The following is an 8,964-nucleotide window of genomic DNA, read 5'->3' on the forward strand; positions in this document are numbered from 1 at the left end:
TCCAGAACTGATATCCAACGGAAACTTGCTCTAATGGCTAGCTGCCTCACTGGATGGAGTAAGTGCTGTAATGGGTAGTCAGCTTGCTGATATCCTTTGGCTCACGGAGATGCCTCTATTCTGAAGACCAGATGGTTTGGGCGGGTGGGGTTTTCTCCAGGTCCTGGGCAGTGCAGAGAGAGCCCATCCAATGAATACTGACTGAAGGCCCAGTTCCGAAACACATGAGCGTCAGCAGAGAGCACTCACCTGCTTCCCCTGAATTACTGCTGTCTCTGTTCACTGACTTGAAGGGCAGGAAAAAATTCCAAGGCCAGAAGCTTTCCCTGTGTTTCCGAAAGAAGAATGGAAGCCTCTTGCTGACTTATTCTCTGGTGTAGCCAGTGGAGGTTTCCCTTTGCCCGAGCCCAAGGGTGTTTCTTATTCCTGAGAAAGCCAACTCGTTAGAAGATTGCGCTAGTAGCTCCATTCTCAACATTATCCCATTTTCACCTGTCATGAAGAACTGTGGCATTGTGTGTCTCCATTTCCATCCCTTTGTTCTTTTTTACAACTAGACTCAAGTTTGGAGCAAGTATGAGCCAGTGTCTCAGAGCAATTTCATCTGCTTTCAACTAGGGTGTCTGGAAGAATCCTTGGAAAATTGGGAAAGGTATGGTCACTGGGCCCCTCAAAGTTTGGTCCTAGAACTATATGGATGTTGCGGGGCCTAGGGCATGTGAAGGTGTCCAGCACAGCATGTTTATGTGTAGGCTGGGCAAGAGGTTTTAGGAAGGTGCTGGCCTCATTTCTGGGGCAATAGAAACAAACGGAGACATCTCATTCCCAGATTTATACCATTCCCGTTTGAAATGTAGAACTTCGGTCCTCCTGTGGCCATTCCCAACACCTTGCTGTATTTCTAACTAGTTCTTGGTTTACATTCCATAGCAATGGGACTCTGACTCACACAGCCAGGCCTCAGGGGTTGCTGGTGAGCTCCCACTCTGGTCCTGTGCTGTGCAAGTGAATCAGTGATATTTACCCCCCATGCCAAAACAAACAAACAAACAAACAAACAAAAAACAACTCGCTGTGTGGTCCCTGAATGCTTGTTGCTTAGCCAACTGTGGCAAAGGTGGTGAGAGGCAGCCAGCTTGCCGACAACCCCTAACTAACCTAGATGCCTGCATTCTGAAAAGCAGAATGTTCACACATGTGAAGTATGCTCTGAGACCTGGTCAATACAGAAAGAGCCCTTCAAACAATACTGCCCCTTTCTTGACTGGATTCTTCGATTTTTGGGTGTTGAGTTTGAAGTTCCTTATAGATTTTGAATATCAGCCCTTTGTCTGTAATGTCATTTGCAAATAACTCTTCCCATTTCCTGGGTTGCCTCTTTGTTTTGCTGTTTCCTTTGTTGTGCAAAAGCTTTTTATCTTGATGAAGTTTCAACGGTTCATTTTTGCTTTGGTTTCCTTTACCTGTAGATATGTCTTGAAAGAAGTTGTTGTGGCTATTGTTGAAGAGGTTACTGAGTATGTTCTCCTCTAGGATTTTGATGGATTCTTGCCTCACATTGAGGTCTTTCATCCAATTTGAATTTATCTTTGTGTATCGTGTAAGGGAATGGTCTAGTTTCATTCTTCTGCACGTGTCTGTCCAATTTTCCCAGCACCATTTATTGAAGAGACTGTCTTTTTTCCATTGGATATGCTTTCCTGATTTGTCGAAGATTAGTTGGTCATAGAATTGAAGGTCCATTTCTGGGCTCTCTATTCTGTTCCACTGATCTGTGTGTCTGTTTTTGTGCCAGTACCATGCTGTCTTGGTGATCACAGCTTTGTAATAGCACTTGAAGTCTGGCATTGTGATACCACCACCTTTGGTTTTGTCTTTCAACATTCCTCTGGCTATTTGGGGTCCTTTCTTTTCTTTTCTTTTTTCTATTCAGGGTCTTTTCTGGTTCCATTCAAATTTTAGTATTGTTTGTTCCCCCAGCTCTGTGAAAAATGCTGATGGTATTTTGATAGGGATTACATTGAAAGTGTAGATTGCTCTGGGCAGCATAGACATTTTCACAGTGTTTATTCTTCCCATCCAGGAGCAAGGAATGCTTTTCCATCTCTTTGTATCTTCCTCAAGTTCTTTCCTAAGTGTTCTGTAGTTTCTAGAGTATAGATTCTATACTTTATTGAGTGAGGTTTATTCCTGGGTATCTTATGGTTTTTGGTGCAGTTATAAATGGGATTGATTCCTTAATTTCTCTTTCTTCTGTCTCATTGTTAGTGTATAGAAATGCAACTGATTTCTGTGCATTGATTTTGTATCCTACCCAGTTGCTGAATTGCTGTATGAATTCTAGTGATTTTGGGGTGGAGTTTTTTGGGTTTTCCCACATAAAGTATCATGTCATCTGTGAAGAGAGGGAGATTGACTTCTTCTTTGCCAATTCGAATGCCTTTTATTTCTTTTTGTTTTCTGACTGTTGAGGCTAGGACTGCTAGTACTATGTTGAGCAATAGTGGTGAGAGTGGGCATCCCTGTCGTGTTCCTTAAGGGACACAGTCTTAAGGGAAAAGCTCTGTTTTTCCCCATTGAGAATGATATTTGCTGTGGACTTTTGTAGATTACTTTTATGATATTGAAGTATGTTCCCTCTATTCCTACACTCTGGCAAGTTTTAATCAGTAACAGATGCTCTATTTTGTCAAAGGCTTTTTCTGCATCAAATGAGAGGATCGTATGGTTCTTGTCTTTTCTTTTATTAATGTGGTCTATCACATTGATTGTTTTTTGAATGTTGAACCCCCCTTGCATCCCAGGAATAAACCCCACCTGGTCATGATGGATAATCCTTTTAATGTACTGTTGGATCCTATTGGCTAGGATCTTGTTGAGTATTTTGGCATTCATGTTTATCAGGGATATTGGTCTGTAATTCTCCTTTTTGATGGGGTCTTTGGGGTAAGGGTAATTCTGGCCTCATAGAACAAGTTTGGAAGTTTTTCTTCTATTTCTATTTTTTGAAACATCTTCAGAAGAATAGATATGATTTCTTCTTTAAATGTTTGGTAGAATTCCCCTGGGAAGCCATCTGGCCCTGGACTCTTGTTTTTTTGGGAGGTTTTTGATTACTGCTTCAATTATTTACTGGTTATTGGTCTACTCAGATTGTCTCTTCTTCCTGTTTCAGTCTTGGTAGTTTATAAGTTTCCAGGAAGGCATCCATTTCTTCCAGGTTGCTTAATTTATTGGCATATAGTTGCTGATAATAATTTCTAATACTTGTTTCTACTTCCTTGGTGTTAGTCATGATCTCTCCCCTTTCATTCATGATTTTATTAATTTGGGTCCTTCCTCTTTTCTTTTGGATAAGACTGGCCAGAAGTTTATTGATCTTGTTAATTCTTTCAAAGAACAAGCTTCTAGGTTTGTTGATCTGTTCTACTGTTTTTCTGGTTTCTAATTCATTGATCTCTGCTCTAATCTTTATTATTTCTCTTCTCCTGCTTGATTTCGGCTTTATTGGCTGTTCTTTCTCCAGCTCCTTTAGGTGCATTTGGGATTTTTCTACTTTTTTGAGTGAGGCTTGGATGGCTATGTATTTCCCCCTTAGGACTGCCTTTGCAGTATCCCATAGGTTTTGGACCAATGTGTTTTTATTCTCATTAGTTTCCATGAATTGTTTAAGTTCTTCTGTAATTTCCCGGTTGACCCAATCATTCTTTAGCAGGATGCTCTTTAGCTTCCACGTGTTTGAATTCCTTCCAAATTTTTTCTTGTGACTGAGTTCCAGTTTCAAAGCATTGTGGTCTGATAACATGCAGGGAATAATCTCAATCTTTTGGTATGATTGAGACCTGATTTGTGACCCAGTATGTGGTCTTTTCTGGAGAAAGTTCCATGTGCACTCGAGAAGAATGAGTATTCTGTTGTTTTAGGGTGGAATGTTCTGTATATATTTATGAAGTCCATCTGGTCCAGTGTGTCAGTCAAAGCTCTTGTTTCTTTGTTGATCTTCTTCTTAGATGATCTGTCTATTGCTGAGAGTGGAGTGTTGAGGTCTCCTACTATTAATGTACTATTATCAATATGATTCTTTATTTTGGTTATCAGTTGGCTTATGTAGTTGGCTGCTCCCATGTTGGGGGCATAGATATTTACAATTGTTAGATCTTCTTGTTGGATAGACCCTTTGAGTATGATATAGTGTCCCTCTACATGTCTTCCTATAGTCTTCCGTTTAAAATCTAATTTGTCTGATATGAGAATTGCTACCCCAGCTTTCTTTTGAGGTCCATTGGCATGATAAATTGTTCTCCATCCCCTCACTTTCAACATGGAGGTGTCTTCAGGTTCAAAATGAGTCTCTTGTAGACAGACTATGGATGGGTCCTGTCTTTGTACCAATCTGCAACCCTGTGCTGTTTCATGGGAGCCTTTAAGCCATTCATGTTGAGAGTGACTATTGAAAGATATGAATTTAGTGCCATTGTATTGCCTGTGAAGTCCCTATTTCTATTGATTGTCTCTATTTCTTTCTGGTCTATGGGATCTTGGGGGTCACTTTTCACGTACAGAATCTCCCTTAATATTTCTTGCAGGGCTGGCTTGGTGGTCACTTATTCTTTTAGTTTCTGCTGGTCCTGGAAGCTCCTTGTCTCTCCATGCATTCTGAATGACAGCCTTGCTTGCTTGCCAGGTCTTTGTGGACAGGTCTGATGTTATTCTGTTCCTCTCTCCATATGTAAGAAATCTCTTGCTCTTAGGATAGCTTCCTTGGCTCTAAGATTTGCAAGTTTTACTATTATATGCTGGGGTGTTGGTCTGTTTTTATTGATTTTGGGAGGGGTCCTCTCTGCCTCTTGGACTCGAATGCTTGTTTCCTTCCCCAGATTAGGGAATTTCTCAGCTATGATTTGCTCAAATATACCTTCTAGTCCTCTCTCTCTCCACCCACTCAGGGGTTCCAATAATTCTGACACTGGAACGTTTCATGGTCTCATTGATCTCTCTAAGTCTGTTCTCATGTGCTTCAAGCTGTTTATCCCAGATCTCCTGGGCTTCCTTCCTTTCTATCAGCTTATCTTCTAGATCACTAATTCATTCTTCTGCCTCATTTACCCTGGCTGTTAAGAGTATCCAGTTTAGACTGCATCTCATTCATAGCATTTTTAAGTTTGGCCTGATTAGATCTCATTTCTGCCCTTAGAGATTATATGGTGGTTTTCTCAAGCCTAGCTATTGACTTCATAATTGCTATCCTGAAGTCTTTCTCTGACATCTTGCTTATATCCATATCTATTAGGTCTGTGGCAAAGGCCATTGTCTCTGGTTCTTTTCTTTGTTGGGAGTTCCTTCTCCTAGTCATTCTGTTGAGGGGTGGTTGAGGGAATGTACAGAGTCCAAAATATCAACCATGACCCAAGCAATATGCACCCCTTTTATGGGGACCCTAGGCATGTCAACTTCTTGTTCTTCCAGCCTGTCTTTTGGGGAGGGGACTGCCATGCTCTTTCTCAGGCAACCCTGCTTGGGCAGGGTTCCCCTGCCCCCTGTCGGGAGGCTCGGCTCAGTGGAAACTGGGTTTTTGAGCTTTTGTTCTCTGGTGACTTTCCACGCCTCTTCTGAGGGTTAGAGCAAAAATGTCCCAGAGCAGAGAAATCTCAGTCTGCTCTTCACTGAGTCCTCCAGGATGCACAGTCTCCATTTCTGTCTGCACTGCTATAATCTGCAGCCTCCTGCGGTGGTGCTTGCCCACGGGGACTCTTCCAGAGGTTGACCCCAGGGCCTGGCATGTCTCTGCCCTTTGTGCTTCTAAAACTGCGGGTGGCCCCAGGCTTGCGGATGCACCTGTGTGCGAACTGGCAGCTCCTGGATCCTCTCTTAGCACTGCTCTAAAGCCCTTTCCCGGCCACTACCGCTTTGAGAGTTTTTGCCTGGTCCCCAGCCCAGGACACTTTCGCTCTCCAGTGTTATATCACTTTCCAGGCACCAGCTTATCAACTATATGCTGTCTATAAGAGACTCACTTTAGATCCAAGACACAAATAGGTTGAAAGTGAAAGAATGGAAAAAAGATATTCCACGCCAATAGTGAAGGGAGAGAACTGAAGTGGCTATACTAATCTCAGACAAAATAGACATTAAATTTTAAGTTTACATTAGACAAATAGGACATTATATATTAATACAACTTTCAACAAAGCAGGAAGATATAACAATTATAAACATTTGTACACCTAATAACAGACCATCAAAATAAATGAAACAAAAACTGATAGAACTGAAAGGACAGGGAATTCTACAATGATAGTTGAAGGCTTCAATACCCCACTCTCAATAATGGACAGAAGAACAACCAGACAGAAGATAGGTAAAGAAATAGAAGCAGACACATGTAAAGATGCTCAGCATCACTCATCATCAGGGAAATACAAATCAAAACTACAATGAGATACCACCTCACACCTGTCAGAATGGCTAAACTTAACAACACAAGAAACAACAGATGTTGGCAAGGATGTAGAGAAAGGGGAATCCTCTGTACTATTGATGGAATGCAAACTGGTGCAGCCACTCTGAACAGTTTGGAAGTTCATCAAAAAGTAAAAAAATAGACCTACCCTATGACCCAGCAATTGCACTACTAAGTATTTACCCAAAGGATACAAAAATACAGGTTTGAAGGGATACATGCACTCCAATGTTTAGTAGCCAAACTATGGAAAGAGGTGAAATGTCCATCAACTGATGAATGGATAAAGAAGTTTAGTATATGTGTATATACAATGTAATATTACTCAGCCATCAAAAAGAATGAAATCTTGCCATTTGCAACAATGTGGATGGAACTAAAGGGTATTATGCTAAGCGAAATAAGACAGTCAGAGAAAGACAAATACCATATGATTTCACTCATATGTGGAATTTAAGAAACAAAACGAGTGAACATTGGAGAAGAAAGAAAAAGAGGGAAGCAAAACATAACAGAGACTCTTAACTGTAGAGAACTAACTGAGGGTTGCTGGAGAGGAGGTGGGTGGGCTGAAGGACTAAATGGGGATGGGTATTTAGGAGAACACTTACGATGAGCCCTGGGTATTATATGTAAGTGATGAATCGCTAAATTCTATTCCTGAAACTAATATTACACTAGATGTTAACTAACTAGAATTTAAATAAAAAGTTGAAACATTTAAAAATAAATTAAATAAATAAATAAGGACTAGAATAGAAGGCTTGAACAATACAATAAAACAACTAGATCTAACAAACACATACAGAACACTCTACCCAACAACAAGATAATACACATTCTTCTCAAGTGAACATAGGACATGATCCAGGATACACCAAAGTTTAGGTCAAAAATAGTCTCAACAGATTAAAAAATCTCTGACTATAATAGGATGAAGTTAGAAGTCAATAACAAAGAAAATGAAAATTCCCAAAGCTGTGCGAATTAAATAACACACTCTTAAACAACCTTTGGGCCAAAGAAACAAATGACAAGAGAAGTCAGAAAATACTCAGAGATGAATGAAAATGAAAACACAACATGCCATGCTGATGTGATGCAGTGAAAGCACTGTGAAGAGGGAAATTTTGAGCCTTAAATACTTACATTAAATAAGATCTCAGATCAACAGCCTAAATTTACAACTTATGAAACTAGAAAAATAACACCTTAAACCCAACACTAGCAGAAAGAAGGAAATAATGAAGATTAGAGCCAAGATAAATGAAATAGAGAATGGACAAACATTAGAGAAAACCTACAAAACCCAAAGTTGGTTCTTTAAAAAAAATTAATAAAGTTGACAAACTTTTAGCTGGATTGATGGAGAAAAACAGAAGATCCAGATTATTAAAATCAGAAATAAAAGAGACATTACTATTAATCATACAGAAATAAAAGGGGTTATAAGACAGTACTACAAACAATCATATGCCAACAAATTGGATAACCTAGGTAAAATAGACAAATCCTAGAAGTAGAAACCCTACAAAGACTGAATGACAAAGAAAATCTGATCAGACCTATAACTAGTAAGGAGATTGAATAAGTAATCAAAAACCTCCCAACAAAGAAAAGCTCTGAATCCGATGGCTTCACAATGTGAATTCTACCAAATATTTAGAGAGGAACCGACCCCATTCATTTTTAAATTCTTCCAAAAAATCAAACAGAAGGAAACACTTCCTAACTCATTCTGAGTCTAGCATCAGTCCCGATACCAAAGCCAGACAGAGATACTATGAGAAAAGAAACTACAGACCAGGGCGCCTGGGTGGCTCAGTCCTTAAGCGTCTGCCTTCGGCTCAGGTCATGATCCCAGGGTCCTGGGATCGAGCCCCGCATCGGGCTCCCTGCTCCGCGGGAAGCCTGCTTCTCCCTCTCCCACTCCCCCTGCTTGTGTTCCTGCTCTCGCTATGTCTCTCTCTGTCAAATAAATAAATAAAATCTTAAAAAAAAAGAAACTACAGACCAATATCCCTTGTAAACATTGATGCAAAAATCCTCAATATATATTGGATCCTTGTCCTATGGGGTGAAATTCACCATAGAAAGCAAAGCCAAATGGGGGCTCAAAAGTATACCCCTGGCCCAGAGAGTGAATGTTGTTTCAAGGGAAATGGTAGAGATTAGTGCCATCCTCAGGGGTCTGAAGAATGCAGGGATAGCATCCCCATCATGTCTGTTTAACCACCAATCCGGTCCCCTCAGGACACAGAGGGACCCTGCTGGATGGATAGACTAGGCGTCTGCAAATGATAGATTTCAGGCCCAAACAGGCCAGCACCTGTTTTGGTATATGTGAGAAAAATCAAAGAATAGTAATATTTTGTGACATGTGAAAATTTTGTGAAATTCAAATCCCAACCTTTATGAACAAAGCCGCATCAGCACACAGGGGGGCAGTTGCTCATTTGTGTCTCGTCTGGCGGCTTTGGCACATTACAAATCACGGTGACCCG

Source organism: Mirounga angustirostris, unplaced genomic scaffold (assembly GCF_029215605.1).
Source record: "Mirounga angustirostris isolate CCGP_5_RB_7025 unplaced genomic scaffold, mMirAng1.0.hap1 SCAF_6, whole genome shotgun sequence".
NCBI classification, from domain to species: Eukaryota; Metazoa; Chordata; class Mammalia; order Carnivora; family Phocidae; genus Mirounga; species Mirounga angustirostris.